Below are 22,594 nucleotides of genomic sequence, written 5' to 3'. Positions count from 1 at the left end.
ACATATATGTGTGGCACAAATTGTGCATGTTTGTCATAAGGAGAGGATAGCATTATGACGCACATATGTACAATACCTAAATTCCTTTGGCTCAAAGTGTGTGCTTTGACAACTAATGTGTTGGTTGACCAAGTGTGTGTGTATATCACATGAAGCATAATTGTGCAATGGTTGTATGAATGTGACGTCCATGTGTCCAATCCTAAGATGCAAGTCAAATTGAAAATGAGCAAGGGCATGTATTAGTCATACATGTAACAACACCCGTAAAGTATACTTCCAAGTTTTAGGGTCAGGTAGACACCACATGTGACATAGCATGCACCAGATGGATGGCAGATGCATGTTCATGTCAATGGTCCACATTTTCTACATCCTATGTCCTAGAGTATTGGTAAGAGCTTCCTAGGCAGTAGTTGATGATTCCCACAGTGAGTCATACACATGCATTGAGGAAGTGGGTACCATGTTGTTTGCACAGACAGACAAGGGTCAATCTCATATGTATGATGACACCACAGTTGAGGCCATAGAAGTGAACCCCAACTATCAAGTGGCTGTGGTGGACCAGCATACAAGACATCACGTGTCCACATATTTCCAGTGATCAATTGCACATAGGTGTCTTGTTCATGTGTGTGGTCCAATGATGATCCTGTAGATTGTTTGGGGTGTAATTTTTCACAGTTCAGACCAGGACTCATCATGAGTCAGTGGCAGCTATTCCTGTAACTACTGAGTATCCTTTGTTCATCAATGTGAGTAAAGTAGATGTGGACATGTGAACCAACATGTGGATGGTCCCACCCTGTCGCTAAAGACGTGTAATGAGACAGTCAACAGGGCAGCCTTGGTGTGCTGAGTGAGATAATGGGGGTCATTCAGACCTTGGCGGACGGCGGAGGCCGTCCGCCAAGGTACCGCCGACAAATGACCGCACCGCGGTCAAAAGACCGCGGCGGCCATTCAAACATTTCCGCTGGGCCGGCGGGCGCTCTCCAAAAGAGCACCCGCCGGCCCAGCGGAAATGCCCCTGCAACGAGGACGCCGGCTCAGAATTGAGCCGGCGTAGTTGCAGGGGTGCGACGGGTGCAGTTGCACCCGTCGCGTATTTCAGTGTCTGCAAAGCAGACACTGAAATACTTTGTGGGGCCCTCTTACGGGGGCCCCTGCAGTGCCCATGCCATTGGCATGGGCACTGCAGGGGCCCCCAGGGGCCCCGCGGCACCCCCTACCGCCATCCTGTTCATGGCGGGTTTCCCGCCATGAACAGGATGGCGGTAGGGGGTGTCTGAATCCCCATGGCGGCGGAGCGCGCTCCGCCGCCATGGAGGATTCAATGGGGCAGCGGTAAACCGGCGGGAGACAGCCGGTTTACCCTTTCTGACCGCGGCTGAACCGCCGCGGTCAGAATGCCCTTGGGAGCACCGCCAGCCTGTTGGCGGTGCTCCCGTGGTCGGTGACCCTGGCGGTCACCGGCCGCCAGGGTCAGAATGACCCCCAATGTCTCAATTGTCATGTTCCGGCAGGTGTCATTACAACATTTGTACACAGGTTGGCCTCTGCACTTCCCACTGCATCTGGGAACATCATAGCCTCTGTGCTGTTTATTCTCGCAGCTATTCACCACACACGGCCCATCACTATGTTGTGCACACTGTGATGCTGTGTGTGAACTGTCATGGTTCTGACATTTGTGTATTATTCATGGACATTATCAGAGGTTGCTGGTTGTGCTGAAAGCCCCGTACCCAATCCCTGCCTATGACCCTGGGACACTGTCACACTTTGTCATTCATGCATATATGCAACCCAGACAAGGGATGGGCCATGAATTTTACTTTTCCTAGAGGATGTAACTCAAATGGTACAGTTAAAAGGCAGATGATGCTATACAATGTATTTGGGTATGCATGGAAGAAGCCCATGCCCAATACCCCCTGATGAATGGGAGGTTTGCTTACGCACATGTGGTACATATGTAGACCCAGGGCTACTTTAGTGTGACGCACAGACAGTTGCCAGTCAGGCTGACAGAATGCAAGGTGATTAAGGAGCCAGCTACTGGACAAGTTACATAATCAGTGGTCTGACTGAGACTGTTTGGAGGACAAACTAGACAGTTGACATGTCAAACTGTGTACGTCCTGTGTTTTTGAAGGTGACAAATGAACCCAAGGGCTGTGTTACACGGCTTAATTAGTATCAAAGGTTGACGGTGTATTTGACTTAATGGCAACTCCTATGCTGTTCCAGGCATCATCAGGGGCAGTGCTTTTTGCAATGGGTGGTGTGCACGGAGGTGATCACAGGTGTGGGCTGCATCTGTTTCTCACCAGTCCTGTAGGTGAGACTTGCATTCTAAGGGCCAACAGACATTTTCACAAGGGGAAGCAACCTACATGTGCTAACAGGGCTTTGAAACTAGAAGACAGTGTATAAATTGACCTGACATCCTTGCAGTCAGATGTCATATGACAATGGCATACCTTAGGAAAGGGTGTATCACACTGGTTTGCTAATGTTGGTCTGTGTGTGTAGAGGAGGTATTATCAGGGTACACATCTTAGTATTCCAGGGACCTCTTCTGACAGGTGGGTTGTGACCAGGTGCATGGGTGTGTCAGGAGTTAGGAAATGGGCTGACATGTACATGGAATGTCATGTGCGCAATGCATGTCATAAGTGTGGCACTTGTGCTGTCTCTGTTCTGCTTCTATGGGACTCTAGTCACAGATATTCCTTGCAAATATTGGATGCAGTTGGACTAACTGCTGTCAAGGGTCTGGTCAGGCATTCCTGTTAGTGATGCCAAAGCACATTGACTGCCTCATGTATGAGGCTTGCTTTCCCCTTATTGAGTGATGGTGTCATAGTTGTGTGCCATATGCTGCGTTGGACCTTGCTTTCAACATGTATGTGTGAAATAGATGTGGTCCTCTGCTATTGGCCTTCAAAGGAGATATGTACATGATATATGTCATTAAGAGTGTGTGTGTATGTGACCATTGTATGTTAGGCATTACATTAGCTCTGGGATGTTCCGTGTCCTACTCAGTATCTCAGCAATGCTCCATGAGGCAACACTCTTATTCTGATAAGTAGAGATGAAAGTGTGCAAAAAGGAATATCCAGACCATAATATGGTGATTAGAATAGGTGTTTATTTAAATTATTTAACTAAAGTGGTGAAGGTGATCATATTCAGAAGAAATTATTTACAATCTGTTGCCGCCTGCGTATACCAGCAGCTGGGTTCTGTAGTTCCCCCTCCTGTTGCAGGCCAGCATCCTCCTCTTCCTCCTCTTCAGGCATGTGTGGTTCTGGTTCCAGGAGGGGAATGTTTCTTTTGATACAAATGTTGTGCAATATTGCACATGTGAGGATGATCCTACAGACCATCTCAGGGGAATATAGGAGGCTACCACCAGTGATGTCGAGGAAGCGGAACCTTGACTTGAGGATGCCGAAGGTCCGCTCGACAATGCTGCGTATCCTCCTATGGGCCTCGTTGTATGCACGCTCTGCAGCTGTACTTGGGTTGCCAAATGGTGTCATAATCCATGGCTGGATGCCATACCCCTGATCAGCTGCAAGAGAAAATTAATGGGATCATGTTGATGTAGCTGGCACTATTGAAATGACCTTTCATGGCAGTAGTTGTCTTGTGTTGTCTGTGACCCTTTTGTGTACTAATGTGACATCCTATGCTTGTAGGCTGTACCATCTGCATTGTGTTGTTTCCTTGGCTGAACGAGTGTTTGCCTGCTAACCGTTTGTCAGCAGTATGTTTTGGGATTTGCAGTACAGTGTGCCATCCCTAGCATTGTGACTTGTGATACAGGTGTCCGTGTGTCTTCACTGGGGGTGAGATGATAGTTCCATGCACAGTTAAAATTGAAAGTGTTGTTAACACGTTCATATCAAAGTACCCTGGACATCCCATACCTTGAAACTTATGCAATGTATTAATGTAAAGGTCATTGGGACACTTACAATTTGCAAGGTGACATTTAGGCAACCACACTCATTGACGTCTTCACAGTAGGCTGTACAGTAATTTCCAATGTGTGACAGGTTCAATGGTGACTTAAGAAACATGGCTAGTGATGCCAGACCTCAGTGTGTTCCTGTTGACATGTTGCTGTTGTGGTGTATGTGTTGTGTGTCCTATAGGGTTGCTGTGCAGTGAGTATATAAGTAGGTTTTTGTACTTACCAACAAGTAGTCCATTGCCATACCGTCCATCCTGGAAGTGTTCATTGATGGTGCAGTGACGGAAGATGTATGAGTCATGTACACTCCCAGGATATTTAGCCACGATGTTGGTGATCAATCCCTGGTGATCGACAATGGCCTGCACGTTGATGGAATGTGTGTGCTTCCTGTTGCGGTGGAGGTGTTCAGTTGCAGCAGGTGGCACAAGGCGTACATGTGTGCAGTCGATTGCACCAAGGACATGTGGGAAGCCACTGATTGCGTAGAACCCCTGTTTTGTTTCCTGCTGCTTCTGCAGTGTGTTAGGGAAGCAGATGTGGCGGGGTGTCAGTCTAATGATGGCATCCAGTACTTTGGGCAAAAAGGCGGAGAATGATGGTTGTGATATTCCGCCAACCAGGGCACCAGTTGTTTGGAAGGAGCCACTTGCCAGCATGTGAAGTACGGCAAGCAGCTTTGTTTCTGTTGGGATGGTGCGGGGTGTCACCAAAGTGGGGGCGAACTGCTGTTCAATGTTGCGCAGCAGCTGCTGAATGGCCTGCCAGTTCAACCGGTACCTCTGTATGATGTTGTGTTCCCTGAGGCCCTGAAGAGTTGTTCTTGGGCGGAATCTCCTCTCCTGCCTTCTGCGCTGCCTTTGGGGTCCCTGCTGGTGTTGTTGTAGCTGCTGTTGTTGCTGCTGGGCTCTGCGTCTGCGTGCACGCTGGATTAGAATCACCTCCATGGCTCCCTGTTGCTGCTCTGCTGCTCTGCTGTATGTTCTGTGTGTTCTGATTAAATACAGGTGTGTTTCCCCATTTTAACACCTGCCCTGACCCAGGCGTTAATTTGTGACGCAAATCAGGCTGTGCGTAATTCTCTGGCTCCGCCTCCCAGCCGTGCGTCATTTTTGCCTGAAAGCATAAATACGACGCACGGCCGTTTAAGCCATTTTTTGGACGGAACGCCTACCTTGCATATATTTAACGCAAGGCGGGTTGCCGCATCCCAAAAATTACGCACACGGCGGAATTTTGTCGTCCGCGGGCTCGGGCGTCAAAGTTTAAATACGGGGCAACGTTTGCGCTGATTGTGTGTCAAAATATTTGACGCACAATCGGCGCAGACGGAGTATAAATATGCCCCTGTATGTTTAATATGTATTTGCATTCCAAATGTCCAAAAACATTGCCTGCAGCATATTAACAAATCTGCTACTGTCACTACAGAGCATTTAAATGTGCACATTACTCTGAATTGTACTCACCAACAGGGCCACCAATCACAATCCCCAGGTGGTCCAGCAGGTCTTGCTCCCTGGCAACCAGGTCAGCCCAACGGTGTTTCAGCTGGTGGTCGTTGCACGGTGTGCTGTAGATTCGCTTGAGATGGTACAGGACATTTGTCCACCGGAGCCTCCTTGCCTCTGTATGATACCCCTGTATCACACGCCCAGCTGCTTCTATCTTTAAGGGTAGGAAGTGGCACACCAGCCAAATAAATCCCCCCAGCTCCTCCTCTCCCATCCTGCCAAGACGATGCCTACCCAACATGCTTGCAAAAAAAAGGGACTAAAGGGGTACAGAGGAGAATGAAGGGAAAGTAGGAGAGGGAAATGAGAAAAAATTAACAGAAAACAGCCCAACTATCCCCAAACTAACACTACCCACAACAGACTTCCAATGGTAGAAGAGAAATTTATACACCAGAAATAACAAAAAATACACTTACTCAGGATACCACAGACACTTAGGAAACACAAAAAGACAATTTAAAGACCACACAGGAGACAAAATCACAAAATGCACAGAGAGACAAGTCAAAACACAGCCACACAATCAGGAAATATCACAGACTGTAAAGTGAAAGTGAAAGTACACCCACCGTACCAATTCTGTAAACAGGATATCCTATTACATCTTTTCCTGCCTCAAATGAGGGGCGTTTTTATTCTTATGCGTCAAAATATTATAACGCTTACAGTCTGGGCGTCATTTTTATTTTGACGCACATACTTAGAAATAACCCTGCATCCATATTTTCAAATATGTTTCATACTTAACCAATTTCATGGGGGTACAGTGTGGGAATTAACGTTCAGGGCCACTAGGTGTATCATGGCAATGAGCGTCATTTTTCGTCGCATATGCGTCATTTTTTAATGCATGTGCATCTTTTTTGATGCATATGTGTCAAAATTTCTGTCTTTGACTGGGTTTGGGTCATTTCTCATTTGTAATAGTACATGACAGGTGTGACAATACAGAGATAGGCTGATTTCACCTACATTGTGCATTCCGGTGTATGGGCACATGTGACAGATCATACTACTGCGGACCATGGTCCTCTAGTTGTTGTACCGGATTTGCACTCTTCACTGACGCAATAGATGGCCAAACGTGTGGAATACAAATAGGTATTACCCAGTTTGGGCATGTTTTGCGTCAATAGAGGATAGCAAGGCTACGCAACTCAATACAGTAACTCAATGCCTATGTGTCAATGTGTGTGAATTGGCTCTTAATAATGTAGTTGTCCCACTGTGTGAACATCACAAGACGCGTTTTCTCAAATCTGCTTGTATGCATGTGGAGTCAATGTGTCCAACCATCAGATGCTATTCAGCGTGGAAATGAGAAAGGAAATGTGTTTGTCATACACGTAGCAACAATTGTTGTGTGAACTTCCTAGGTTTTTGGGGATATAAGCATCACCAATGACAAACCATGCACAGGATAGATAGAAGATGGTTGATCATGGCAATGTTCCAAGACTAAGCCATCACATGTCCTGGAATGTTGGATACTACTTCCTAGGAACTTGTTTGGATACTACCCATGAGTCAGGCATTGGATAATGCTATGTGGGTACGGTGTTTGTGACACTGAGTCCCAAATACAATCGACAAATGTCATGTCACACCACAGTTGGAGTCACATAAATGAGCCATGTTTCTTCTGTGGCAGTGGAGGACCCGCAGACCAAGCAGCACATGTGCACATATTTCCAGTGGTTAATGCACAAAGGTGTCCGGTTCAAGTGTGTGGGGCCATGTGTAGCCCTAGTCATTATTGGGGTCCATGTTGTCACAGTTACGTGCAGGTCTAGTCATGAGTCTGTGGAGCCATTTCCTGCATTTACAAAGTATCCTTCACAGCTGAATTGAAGGCAAGCCGAAGAGGAATTGAGAACACACATGGGGATAGTCCAGCTATGGCACTGCAGACGTGTTATGAGACTGACAACAGGGCAACCTTGGTGTGCTGACAAAGTTAATGGATCAGGAATTTTTAACCGGCAGGTTTACTCGCAACATTTGTACACAGGGTGGCCTCTAAAATTCCCACTGCAGCTGGGAACATCAGTGCCTCATTGCTGATTAATCTCACAGCTATTCACCACGCAAGCCCCATCAATATGTTGGGGGCAATGTGAATCAGCGTGTGGACTGTCAGGGTCCTAACATGTGTTGACATTTTATGCACATTATCTGACGTTGTTTGTTGTGCTGGAGGCACCATACCCAATCCATGCATACAGCCATTGTACACTGTCACAATTTGTCACTCATGCATACATGAAACCCAGACAAGGGATGGAACATGATTAGGCTGTTTGAAGACAAGTTCCACCCCATGATACGATAAGTAAACTGATAATGCTATACAATGTATTTGAGTATTCATTGTAGACCTACCTGACATAATACCCCAGGAGGAAAGTGAGGGCTTGGAAAGCAACTATGAGACAAATGTAGCCACAGGGTACCTTTATGGTAACGCAAAGACAGGAACCAGTCAGGCTAACAGGATGCAGGGTCAATCAGGAACAACAATTTAACAAGGCAAATACACAGTGAGCAGACTGAGACTGGTCAAAGCTGGAATAACACTGTGGAAAATGAAAACTGTGTTTGTCCTGTGTGTTGGAAAGTAACACAATAACCCAAGGCCTGTGTTACACAAGTGATTTATACGGCAATGCATAGCAGTGCTATTCATAAAATGGCAACTTCTATGCTGTTCCAGGCAGCTGCAAGGGCAGTGCATGTTCACATGGCTGGTCTGCATGGAGGTGCTCACAGGCGTGTGCAGCTTCAGTCTTTCACAAGTCTTGTAGCTGAGAATCAAGTTCAAAGGGACAACAGTACCTTTCACATGGGAAGCAATGTACAGGTGATTACATGTCCTACAGACTACAAGGCAGTGCATTATTCAACCAGAAGTCCATGCAGACAGAAGAACAATGACTATGGCATACCATACTAAAGAGGGAAGCACACTGGATTCAGAATGTGAGTCTGGGTGTGGGTAGATGAGGGATTATCTGGGTACACATATTCCATTTCCAGGGCACTCTGAAGAAGGGTGGGGTGAGACAGGGATCATGGCAGTGGCAGGACTTATGACCTGGGCAGGCGTGTGCAGGGGATGTCTTGTGAGCAATGCTAGTCATACCTGGGGCACTCGTGCTATCCATTTGCTGCTTATATGGAATTATTGTCACACATACTCCTTGCTAAAATAGCTGATGTAACACTTACTGACGTCAAGGGTCTGGTCGTACCTTCTTGTCACCAATGCTATAGCACATCCACTGCCTCATGTATGAGGCATTTTGTTACCCTATTGACTGATGGTGTCTTAGTTGTGTGCCATATGCTGAAATGAACCATGTTGCCAACATGTATGTGTCAAATAGCTGTGCTCCTCTGATATTGCCCTTCAAATGTGAAATGGACAGGATATATGTCATTTACAGTGTGTGAAGTTAGGTGTACATCCATACCTATCAAATATGATGTGGATTTTTCTGTATCCTATTCTGTATTTCTGCAATGCTCCATGAGGCTACACTCTGATTCTGATTGTTAGGGATAATGTTATGCAAAAATGATTACCCAGACCATCATATGGTTAATAGAATAGGTATTTATTGACATATGGTAAGACAGTGGTGATGGATGAGTAGAGTTAAAAAACATTTTGGACAATATGTTGTCTCTGACGCAATCCTGCAGCTGTGTTTGGATGGTCCCCATCATGTTGATGGACAACATCCTCCTCTTCCTCCTCTTCAGGTATTTGTGGGTCGGGTTCATATAGGGGAATATTCCTTCTTACACATATGTTGTGCAGGATGGCAAAGGTGAAAATGATTTTGCAAACCATTTCAGGTGAGTATAGGAGGCTTCCTCTGGTGATGTCGAGGCACCTGAATCTTGACTTAAGGATGCCAAAGGTCCTCTCGACTATGGTGCGTGTCTGCCGATGTGCCTCATTATAGGCATGCTCTGATGCTGTGCTTGGGTTTGCAAATGGGGTCATGATCCATGGCTGGATCCCATACCCCTTGCCAGCTGAAAGAGAAAATGAGTGAGAACATGTTGATGTTGCTTGCACCATGATTATCACTTTGCATGGCAGTTGTTATCTTGTGTTGTCTGTGACTCATCTGTGTTTGTGTTATTGTGTGGAATCCTAGGCTTCTAGGATATACCATCAGCACTGGGTTATTTCCTTATCTGGACGGGTGTTTGGCTGATTGACCGGATGTCAGCAGTATTTTTGTAGAGTTGCAGTACATTGTGTACTCCCTTGCATTATGTCATGTGAAAGGGGTGTCCATGTGTCTTAACTGGGGGTGACATGATACTTCCATACACAGAATCAATTCCACAGTGGTGGTAACACAGTTGCATCTATATACCCTGGACATCCCATCCAATTTCACATATGCAATAGAATTAGTTAAACATCAGTGAGACCCTTAGATTTGGCTAGGTGACCATGTACAACACATCTCCATACGTTGTCAGCACTGACGTGTTGACAATTGACTATGCACAAATATCTGATGTGTGACAAATTCTCTGCAGACCTATTTCTCTGCCCTTGCCAAGTCGACTCTGGTTCAAACGTGTACCTATGCTACTGAACATGTTCTAGTTCAGCTGGCTAACTTGGTTGTGAGGTTGTCATTTGGAATGTCAGAAGGTCCTTATGCCTGTACATCTGTTGTGTGTGTGAAATTGTCTCAATCCGTATGTGTAGGAATGTACACTTTCAATATTGTCACATCAATATGTGTTCGGCGCACAGTCCACTTGCTTATTGGTAGTGGGCAATGTGAGAGCAGGAGTGATGTGAGATATTGGTACAGCCTCAATTATTCCATGTCACCTTCATTGTAGTCATCATCATGCTATGTGTGTCTTGGTGTTTGACCTGCAGCAAAACACATTACACACCCCTTACACAGTACGTATTGGTTGGAAGGGTGTTTGATTGAGTGTTATTGATGTGATATTAAAAGATTAATCTTCCAAGTTGTACTGCCAGTTGAGGCCATGTCATTGTGTTGTTTTAAATTGTTCCCTTGTGTCTGTGGAGTGGCATCTGTTGTTATTTGGTTCTGTCATTTGTCCATAGGTGTGTATCAAATGGGTCAGGATATCACACATGCCTAGCAGTGTCACAACCTCATTGTATTCCTGGCCACGTGTCAATGTAGTGGTGTATGTATTGTGTGTCCTAGAGGGTTGCTGTGCTGTGTGTATATAAGTAGGTTTCTGTACTTACCGGCAAGTAGGCCATTTTCATATCATCCATCCTGGAAGTGTTGATTGGTGGTGCAGTGGCGGAAGATGAATGAATCATGTACACTCCCATGATACTTTGCCACGATGTTGGTGCTCAATCCCCGGTGATCGACAATGGCCTGCACTTTGATGGAGTGTGTATGCGCTTCCTGTTGCGGTATAGATGTTCGGTTGCAGCAGGTGGCACAAGGCGTACATGTGTGCAGTAAATGGCACCAAGCACGTGGGGGAAGCTGTTGATTTGAAATAAGCCCTGTTTGGTTTCCTGCTGCTTCAGCTGTGTGTTGGGGAAGCTAATGTGGTGGGGTGTGAGGGAGATGATGGCATCCAGTACCTCAGGTAGGAAGGCAGAGAATGAGGGCTGTGAGATCCCAGCAACCAGGGCACCAGTGGTTTGAAAGAAGCCACTTTCCAACATGTGGAGTACAGCTAGCAGCTTGGTTTCTGGTGGATAGGTGTGGGGTGTCTACAAGCTGGGTGCCAACTGTGGCTCAATGTTGTGCAGCAGCTGCTGAATGGCTTGCCAGTTGAGCCTGTACCTCTGGATGATGTCTTGTTGGCGGAGTCCCAGAAGGATTGTCCTGGTGCAGAATTTCCTCTCCTGCCTTCTGTGTTACCTTTAGACTCCCTGCTGGTGTTGTAGAAGCTGCTGTTGTTGGCCCTGTGCTCTGCGTCTGCGTGCATGCTGGATGCAAAGCACCTCTACGTCTTCCTTTTGGAGCTCTGCTGTTGCTTCTGTGTTCTCCTTAAGTAGTGGTGTGTTTGCCCTATTTTAACGCCTGCCCTGACCCAGGCATTTTTTTTAATGCACATCGGGCCGTGCGTCATTTTCCGCCTCCGCCTCCCGGCCGTGCAGGATTTTTGCACGGTTGGATAAATATGGCGCACGGGTGTTTAAGTCATTTTTAGGATGGGAACGCCTACCTTGCATGTCATTAACGCAAGGCAGTTTCCTGCATCCAGAAAAAGACACACACGGCAGAATTTTGGCATTCGCGGGCTCGGGCTTCAAAGTTTAAATATGGGGCAAGGTTTGCACCAAATGTGGGCAAACAGAGTATAAATATGCCCCCAAGTATTTCGCTTGTGTGCGACACAATAGTTTTTTTTTTTTAAGTGAAAGCGCTTCTGGACAATGATTTATATAGTGTTATTATAAGCATTACTAAGTTCTGATTTGTCAAACCCTATCTACTCCCTGAGGGAGCCTTGGACTGCTCTGCTTTCCAGGGGTGTGCTTCGTTTTAATTTGGAGGTGGGTGGGCTATAGCATGATGATCCGAGGAAAACAGTGATAAATGGCTTTGTTATTGTGAGGCCCCTTTAAGGAGGAAAGGTTTCACATTCTTCAGGGGGTCGCGATAGGTTCTTGCTGCATTGGTTTTCTAGGCGAAGCGTTCTTGGAAAGCAGTGTCATTGTTGTGGGGCAATCAAGGTGATTTTGTGTTGAAAGTCAACTAACGATTAAATTGTCCGGGTTGATTTTGAAGAGCCAGGCTTGAATATATGAATGTTTACTATTGTTTAATGAACAATGAGTATTCTGTCTTGATCTGGCTGAGTTTAGTGTATGTACTGGACAGCCAATTCTGAATGTGATAGAGGATAGATTTGAGTCGCGGAGAGGCATAAATAACGAAGCCTATCAAGTTGAGTAACGTATCAGGCGTGTATTGATTGATTGATGGATGATTATGTCTTTCAATGGGTACCAATAGAGAGCTGCCTGTACAACTATTTGCATTTTCTCGTCAGTGTAGTTAACAATTGTTCCATATAAAGAATAATTTGTTCACATGTTTACGATTTGTTTTCGCGGGGAATAGAAGAGACATTAACTCATTGCTTATTTCTCAAAATATAGCGTATAATGTGTATTTTTTTACATATGCCACTAGATGACGCTAAAGTAGTAGAAACGATTGATTCTATGTTAAAAGTAAACCGATGTACTTGTGCCGAGTGACATCGTGTGAGTGGGATTAAATAATTTTTGAGCCGCCACCTTGCTGCCTCTACTTCAATAATTGTACGAAATAAAGACCTGAAAATGTTATGTGTGAACTATATGCAGAAAAGCACATCGCGTGAAGATTATTAAAAGCCGATACCTCATCAAAGCATTCATCACTTTTGATATAAAAGGATCACAAGAATTATGCGACAGGAGAGCACACAGTTACGTGGCAGGGTTGGCTAATTTATGCGGCGAGAAAAGGCAAATTAATACGGCATAATACAGCAAATGTTTTATAGTATTACATTATTACTGTGTAACTTTTACACATGTAATACTGCCTGGGCAAAGTTTTCAATATATTAGTACCAGTTTAACAACCAATTACAGATATAAACAAATGAAAGATGACAGTTAATCTTAGTGAAGGTCCTTCCGGTGCAAGCGAACACGTGTCACTAGTTTTTAGTAACTTTTGACCCCTTTGAGCTCGAAACAAATGTTTTTTTTTCGTAAAAATATGAAGATTAAACAGCAGATGATGGATTATGTGGCAAATCCATGATTATGGGGAAAAAACTGTGACCGCAGAGTTGCATAATTCCATTGGCCCCGAATGTAAACAAGGATTCCAAACTAAATTAAACAAAAGTAACGATTCACGACAGGATTTTCACATTGATCTAAGTGTGCGTGCGATTCATATACTGCAATGAAAATGTGTGTACATGAGAAAGTGGACATGCCAACCCTTCCCTAGCAGTGGTGTTGATAGGTTTTTATGCGTGGTGCAGGTGAAATGTTCATCGCGCACTAAACTATGGTCAGTAGCGCTTGTTGCACTTTCAAAGCTGATCTAGAAGCACAGGGTTACTGTAAAGAGTGACAGCCACTGAAATGTGAAGATGGCAGGGATAAAATATCTGCCTCAAATTTCACTCAGTGAGCAAGCCAGAGTTACTGCAGAAGAGAGCCCGCTTTTAACCCTCAAAAATCTTTTTTTTGGTAAAAACGTGGGACAAATAGTGTATTTGTAGCATACATTTTATCCTAAATTAGCTAAAATACCACCTTTTACAATCGTTCCATGGTATGCCAAGCGCGCTTGATCCACCACAGTGATGTTTGAAGGTCGTTGTCCGCAAAAAATGTGAAAATGGTGTGACAATTGCACTTACATTGAAGGAATTCCAAAACATTAAAGGGACATTAAAGGCATTCCAAAACATCAGAGGATGCAATTTCACTTTACATATTTTTTTTAAATGTATGCAGCATCTTTCTTCAGATCTACATTACAGCTCTAATTACAGATTGCAAGGATGATAGGTTATATAAGGGATAACGTGCCCCCTGTCATACATTATAAGGATGGTGCAAGTCACCAATGAGTTTCTTTACATGTTAATGGGGTACTGAGGTGACCTGCAATACCTTTATCATGTACAGCATGGGGTACTTTATCCCATATAATACATGGTCACATCATCACCTTTCCCACAAACCACTTAAATTCTTGGTGTGTGACTCTTTCATATGAAAGAGAGAGCATGTTTGCCAACATGACAAAGACAAATAGTGCAAAATTAAACACATCAAAAAACCTGTTAGAAATATGTTAACTTGGTGCAAAAAGATATTAGAACAGTTCAACCCAAGTCAGTTTAAAGAAAAAGCTGCAATAGCTGGGAATGTGTATATTTCCAGAAAATGACAAGTGGGTTGTTGCTCATAAAACATGTGCAATTCCAAAGTATATAGTTAAGAGTTATGAGACTGATGTAGAAGGATTCTAACTTTCCTATAATTATCTAAGGAGCGCAAAAAATAAATGTGTTCTCTCTGCTTATCACTGTAAACTAGAAAAATAGATTGGGAGAAAGAAAAGCAAGGTTTCATTTTCACTGCTTTAAACATCTGCTGTGTGACCTGATCTGCCTTTCACCTTTGCTGCTGCCTCTGACAGCAGGCATTGTGACATCAGAACTCAACAGTAATAACTTATTATAGTTGAGTTGTGACATATTTTCTCAATAATTGGTGAGTGGGTGCATCACAAGTTGCAGATTATAAAGAAATTAGAGACTGGCATCTATACAGGGATTGCAGAATCCAATGTATTATACCAATGTTACAGACTCAGGCTCAGACAACAGTACTCAGCATGTCACAATGCACTCAGCATGTCGAAAATCTTCATGATTATACATGATGAAGCACCTCCAAACTAAGGAATAATCAGCAATAATCCTCTCAAATTTAAGCTTCAATTGTCATTCAGATATCAGCTTTAACTATCCCTTCTCCACTCCAAGAAAGAACTAAAGACCCCCATTACAGAGCAGCACTGTGTCACAACCCACTCGTTACAGCAGTCACGGCTGGTGACTTGGAAAAGTAACAGGGCAGAGGGGGATAAAACAAAAATAAAATTTAAATGTAAAAAAACTTACCTGAATGTCGCCGCCGCTCTCTGCCGCTGCACTGCAGGCTCCCAGCCTGCCCTGCGGCCAATCATGGCGCTGCTTAAAGTGTTGGCGCGTCAGACCTTAATAAGTATACTTAAAAAAAAAGGGGACGTGAATAGGTAAATGAACCTTTAGACTCACAATTAAGAAGTTCTTACCATGGCTCCAGTACATAATCAAAAATCAATTCACAATAATCAACAATCATTAGTAATCAATAACATCAATAATCAATGGAGTCAGTAATTGTCATGCACCATGACCTTTCAGCCATGAATAACCACACCTTTAGTAAATTTCAATAACTGTATTTCCCTATATTAACTATGCTAGGGTCATGTAGATTAATCTCAATATCAAATGAAACACATACAAAAACAACACTGGTTGTCCAAAGCGGCTGAAGAAATGCAATCTAATCAAAGCTTGAACTACAACACATCCTAAAGTTACAGTGCAAATCAATAGCAGAGTCAGGTGCATCAACGAGATGTAATACATTTAGTTAAGCAGAAAAATCCATCAAGCATTAGTCTCTTTCGTTATAAGTCAAAAATTCTCAACTAACACCAGATTAGCATCAGCATGTTGGGCTTTATGCAAAACAATTTAGTAACAAAATTTGGAAAAGCATCTAACTATGATTCTATCAAAACAGCGCAGTTGGTACCTAGAAAGAAAAAAGCAAATATGCATAATAATCACAGTTTTGTTGCATTATACCTATCCTCGGTATGGGTCAGCATAGCAGAATCAGTCTTCGTCCTCAGGACATCCATCTATCAGCAAGGCATCAGGCTCTCAGTTAGGGAATATGAGCCCAATGTCAGAAAGAATGTTTCTCTCCTAAAATCTGTAAAGTCTTTCCCTCTCCTAAAGTCTCTCTGAAGTCTCTTTCTTCTGTGGCGTTGTTATATCAAAGTCACCTAAACTATCCCCTAATTCCCTATTGGTCAGTTAATCATATGTTCACACTGTCCACTAACACTACTATATCAAATCTATTAATTCTAATATGTCTACGTTCTCATACAGTTGATTGGTCCATCTTACGATGTTCTCTTCATCCGACTTGTCAGGAAACAATATTGTTGCAGCTTCCACTCCAGTCAGTATCTCCATTGTTCTTGTCCTGGGAAAGTCCATCTCACACACATTACACATAAAATGTTGCCTTAGCAAGAACATCATCTCCTAGCAGTCGGTTCTCAGAAAAAACGTCCGTTAAGCACATTTAAACAATACAATAGACATTTCACAGTTTAATTCACTTGGTCAGCATTTCTATTAAACACTAAGATATACAGCTTCTGCATGAGGCCCGGCAAAATAGTCGGAGACACTCACTAAGTTAAGGCATACAATTAATAAAGCTAAAGCATACTTCATAACCCTCAATATGACATATTAGTGCATTCATCTGGTACTCTTTCAACATTTCATATGTATTAATCATTAATTAGTACACTTTGTGAACATTGGTGGCCGTTCTACTAGGTCACATTTTCAAATGCGTGCATTATTTTTCTACGTTAATACTTTTTTTACATAAACTCATTATTCAAAATACATAAACTCTCATTAATAATATTTTTATTAAAACACCTGTGCTAGCAATCCCACCTCTGATGACTAAATGTGTCATCACATTATTACCCACAAATTTCACATCAGCTAAAACTCTTACAATTCAATTTCTTCATAATTTTGTCTTCCCCTTGAATATTCACTGTAAAATGTTTCCCTTTTCTTTTCTTAGCTCCTCTGATTAGTCTTTGACATTTTCATTTTAAACTTTTTACATGATTTACATAATCCCCATGTACCCAATAAACAAACCACAACGACTAATATTCCCTGTAACATTTTCAATAATAACTCCATTCCAGATGTTGCTGAGCCAATTTCCCACAGAAGCAAACCCTTTGGCAACCTTTTCCCAAACACCTGGTTCTTTCTATTCTTTCAAATCACCACTTGCATTAGTCAGATTAGTAAGTAAGTCTCTTATCTCTTTTCTATTATCGGGTATAAATGATTAGCAATGCCTAGAATTAGTCATTCTACAGACCCCACCATCCTTCGCTAAAATAATGTCTAAAGCAAGACGATTTTGAAGGGTCATAGCTAATTCCGTATCTATCAGGAGTATGGCCCCTGAAAAATGTGTCAGCATGTTATCCACAATAGTAGACAACGTTCAAATCTTAATCAAATTCAGGGCGACGACCACTGAAGGAATCACAGCTCCAAATATATCTCCCACTATCGCAGAAGAGGACTCCCTCCTCTTTTTCTTAGGATGTAATTCAGTCACTTTCGGAAACTTTTTCAAATCCTCCATTTGATAAATCTTTGGGAAAACCATCCCCAAATAACATGTCCCATACCATCCTCTTGGAAGACAGTAATAAGCATTAAGTCCAAAAATATAGTATATCCCTGGAATTGCAGGGTCCTGTCTATTCAACATAAAGGTCCATTTACTCTGAAACAAAAACACATGTCTGCATTCACTCGTACCCACAAATAAAGTGTCAGTGTGAGATTTAGGCCTTTATATACAAAGCTTCCCTACGTGTTGTGCATCTAAAGCTAATTTCCCTTGTGATTTAATTGCGCTATAAGCGTAATCATTCTTGTAAGTCCTTTTCTATAAGCCTTTTTCGCCTTTCTTCTGTCATCTATATCATCTCAGAAACTCTTCTCTAAAGGTGTAAGCAAGCATGTCAGATTATTGCGGTGTGCATAAGCTGTGCCAAACGTCAGTGTAGGTTCAAAGAACCCTCTAACTAATACTATGTCATTATCCTTAGCTACTTTACTCAAATACCTAATTATAGGAACAAATGAAAACACAAGATTATGATTTGAGTAGAGGTACTGAATGTACGCCTGGTTATAAAATCTTGTTAGTAGCAAACTACAACTTATCCCATAAGTTAATGGCAAACTATGGTAGGTAACTCCTTCCTTGACTGATGAAGGAATCTGCGTACACACATAACAATTCTTTGCATTCATTGTCTCAACATACTCACTCAACAAGTGATAGAAAACATTAGAAGAAAGTTCTCCTTGCACATTAGTATCCCCATGCAAATATTTCTCATCTAACCTAAACTTCTCTATTGCCGTTAGTGCAGTAGTCATCTCAAAAACAGAAGTATGGTTGGCTTCACTCTTATCAAGAATAGACATACCCACAACCAACACCACAAACAATATCCCACACATAACCACCAACCCATTACTTATATACTTACAGTACCTAGCATTCCTACCCTCTTGACTAATGTTACTCATGATCTGTAAAGAATCAGAAAGCAGAAGAAATTTAGAAAAACTTGCAGCAAAAATAAATAATAGGCAATTCTTCTTTCAGCCATTATTTATAGCTCTCAGTCTCACTTTCAGGATCCCTTGTCAAAATCGGTTAGCGGCTTTGTCAAAATCAGGTTTCAAAATTCAATCAGGTTATCAATGTCTCTTCCGGTTACTCTCATCAGTCTCTTTCTGAAAAGTTTCTCTCAGTTTGTTTCAACAGTTCAGTTCATCAACTTCCTTCAAGTGCCAAAATACTAACCCAGAATGTCTCTATCAATACAAAAAGACAAAAACTCTGGCTGCCATTCACTTGTAGTTACATACACCCATTCAGGACCTGCTTATCTTTGACTTGCTATTCTCTTTCTTTTCAACTTTCGATCACCATTTAGTTCTCCTTCACTTAGATCTTCTCTCCTTGTGGTATCTACTTCTTCCTCGATTGTTGTTTCAACAACCACTTCTTTTCCTCTTTCTACTTGCGACTCCGGCCACTTATCTCCTTTCAGTGGACACTTTGTCAGTGTTCTCTTCAGAGTCGAACTTGAACCTTCTCCTTGTTCCGCAGTGTGTCCTCTTGACGGACCTGCAATCAGTTCAGAGGAGTCAGATCACAGTGACTTTGATCCACTTCAACTCCTTTCCCCTCTGGGTCTGGCAATTGCTCTGTTTACCTCTCAAGATTGTCTGCTTCTGGGAAATCCCTCCTCTGACTAGGCTCTCTTGCTGCCTCAATTGAGATAGGCTCTCCGTCACTCTCCTGGAGTTCTTCTCCTTTGTCTCTCACAGGAGTGACTGAACTGTCCTCAATGGGCTCAGATCCGGTCTCAGTTCCCCTTTTTCTCTTTCCGGCCCTGAGACCTGTTTCACTGTTGTTGGTACTCTCAACAACTCTTCTTCCTCATGATCCAGTGCACATGTCACTTTTTTCGTGTAACTTGCATGAATCCAGTTCGGAATTCCAGCACACTTCACAGCTGTGGTAGTTGTCAGAATTACCTGATAAGGTCCCTTCCAACGAGGCTCCAAACATGTTTTCCATTTCCGGACCACAACCCAGTCTCCAGCTCTCAAATTGTGCCCTGGGTCATGGAATGGTGACAGTGTGGTGGCTTCCACCTGCTGAGAGATAGAGTGAACCACATCACCCAGACTTTTACAGTAGTCCAACACCATATCATCTGTAATGTTGACAAGTGCATTTGCAGGCACCGCTGGCAACCTCAAAGCTCGGCCGAGAAGGGCCTCATGCAGCGACAATCCTGTCTTCCTGCCAGGTGTGTTTCTCATTGACATTAACCCTAGAGGTAATGCATTAGGCCATTTCAAATTAGTGGACGCACACATCTTTGCAACTCTTGACTTTAAGGTACCATTCATCTGTTCCACTAGTCCTGATGCTTCAGGGCGGTAACTACAATGCAACTTCTGCTCAATGTTCAATGCTGCACACAGTAATTTAATTACTTCATTGCTGAAGTAACTTCCCCTATCTGATTCTAAAGAGATCGGAAACCCGAAACACGGTATCTGTTCCCTAAGCAGTAGTTTCGCTTCTGTGAGATTATCATTTCTTCGTGTTGGGTAAGCTTCAATCCAGTGACTGAAGATGCAAACAATCACCAACACATATCTCAAACCTCCACACGCAGGCATCTCAATAAAATCCATCTGCATTCTTCTGCATGGACCTCCCGCTCTTCCAATGTGGCTCAAACTAACCACCATCCCCTTTCCCACGTTCAAATGACACAACAATGGCAAACTGCTTCAGCAACTTGTCTAAACTTTGGGTTGAAACAATCATGTTTGAACAATCAAATCATTGCAATCCTCCCAATTTGTGCTTGACCATGATAGTACCTCGCCATTTGAGACAACAGACTATTTGGCAAAACCAGTTGAACTTCTTCTGAAACCCACAATTCATCTTGTCTTTGCACACATTTCATTTTGCTCCATGAACATTTTTCCTCCCTGTCAACATTATTCTGCAGCTTTTTCAATTCTTCCAAAGTTTCAATTATTTTCAATGCATAGCTTGTACAAGTTTAATCTTCTTCAGATAACAGTTCCCACTTGTCTTTGAATGATATACAGATCAATGCGCAAAACCTTGCGACTTCATCTGCATATCCATTTCCCAATGACACAAAGTCCTGCGACTTCAGATGTGCACTGCATTTCACCACGGCAATCTTTTTAGACATTTGAATAACATGTAACAATTCTTTAATTCTCTCACCATTTCTCACTGGTGAACCAGAAGAGGTCACAAAACCTCTCTGTGAACACAACTGGCCAAAATCATGGACTATTCCAAATCCATACTGGCTATCCAGATAGATAGTAACTTTCGACTGAGCACAAACATGACACGCTCTAGTAAGGGCTACCAGTTACGGTACTTGGGCAGAATACACTCCTCAAAGCCAAGAAGCTTCCAAAATACCAGTAACTGTGCACACCGCATACCTTGCTCTCAGTGTCCCTTCATTGTCTCTCAGACAAGAACCATCAACAAAGATAATTTGGTAATTTTCTTCCAATCGGGTGTCTCTAATGTCAGGTCTCGGTTTTGTGCACAAGTCTGTTACTTCAAGACAATCATGCTCCACATCTTCCATCTTTTCTTTTTCAACATTCTCATTTGGAAGTAAGGTTTCAGGATGCAGCACTGTACATCTTTTCAGTGACACATTTGGTGACCCTAGAATACTCGTTTCATATCTGGTCAACCTCGCGCCAGTCAAATATTGGGTTTTCGTCCTTGTAAATAGAATCTCAATAGAGTGAGGGATCTTTACAGTCAGGGGATGTCTTATCACAATGCCTTTACATTGCGTAAGACTCTGACCAACTGCTGCAACTGCGTGCAAACAACCTGGTAAGGCTGCTGCAACTGGGTCCAAAGTAGCTGAAAAATATGCTACTGGCCGATTTACACCTCCATGGACCTGTGTCAAGACAGACAAAGAACATGCATCACGCTCATGACAAAATAATGTGAAAGGTTTTGTGTAATCAGGCATGTCCAATGCTGGAACCTTGCACAGATTCTCTCTTAATTCAGAGAACGCTTTCATTCCAGTCTGGTCTAACACTATGGGATCAGTGACTTCCGTATGAGTCAGCTTCTGCAATGGTCTCGAAATGACTGAAACATTTGGAATCCATTGGCAACAATAGCCTACCATCCCTAAAAACATCCTGACATCTCTCTGTGTGGTCGGGGGATTTGTCTGCAATATGGTGGTAATCCTTTGTCTGGATATCTTTCTTGGTCCCTTCTCAATCTGATGACCTAAATATTTCACCACTTTTTGACAGTACTGCAATTTAAGCGGAGACACTTTGTGACCATTCTTTCCCAAATGGTTCAACAGGGCATTGTATCATACTTGCACTCGTCCCTTGTTTTGGACGCAATCAGCAAGTCATCAATGTACTGCACCAAGGTTGATTGGAAAGGCAATTCCAACGACTCCAAATTATTTTTCAAGATCTGATTAAATATGGAAGGTGACTCTGAAAACCCTTGAGGAACTCTGCACCAGCAATAAACTTGATCCAGGAATTTGAAACAAAAGAGAAATTGACTATCCTCATGAAGAGGCACAGAAAAGAAGGCTTGTGACAAAACAATGACAGTGAACCACTTGGCCTCACATGGAATCTGAAACATTATCACAACTGGATTTGGCACCATAGGACAACATTTGACCACAATCTCATTTATTTTTCTCAAATCCTGAACAATTTGAACTTTTCCAAGGGCTTTTGCAAACCTATTATTGCTGAATTACATGGACTGCTCAATACTTCAAAACCCTTTGCCTTTCAAAGTCAGCAATTATCAGGACATCCTGTAGCATGTGGTACTGCGAGTGTTGAGGGAAAACTGCATTCAGCTTCACAATAGCTTTAACTGGCTCAACTCCTTTTATCAGACCTACTTCTTTTCCTGTAAAATCCCACACTTTCTTTTTAACTGTTCCTTGCAAATCAGGAGGAAGCTCTTTCACTGTGAACATTGGGAAGAATT

The sequence above is a fragment of the Pleurodeles waltl genome, chromosome 8 (assembly GCF_031143425.1).
Source record: "Pleurodeles waltl isolate 20211129_DDA chromosome 8, aPleWal1.hap1.20221129, whole genome shotgun sequence".
NCBI classification, from domain to species: domain Eukaryota; kingdom Metazoa; phylum Chordata; class Amphibia; order Caudata; family Salamandridae; genus Pleurodeles; species Pleurodeles waltl.
This window is presented reverse-complemented; position numbering follows the sequence as displayed.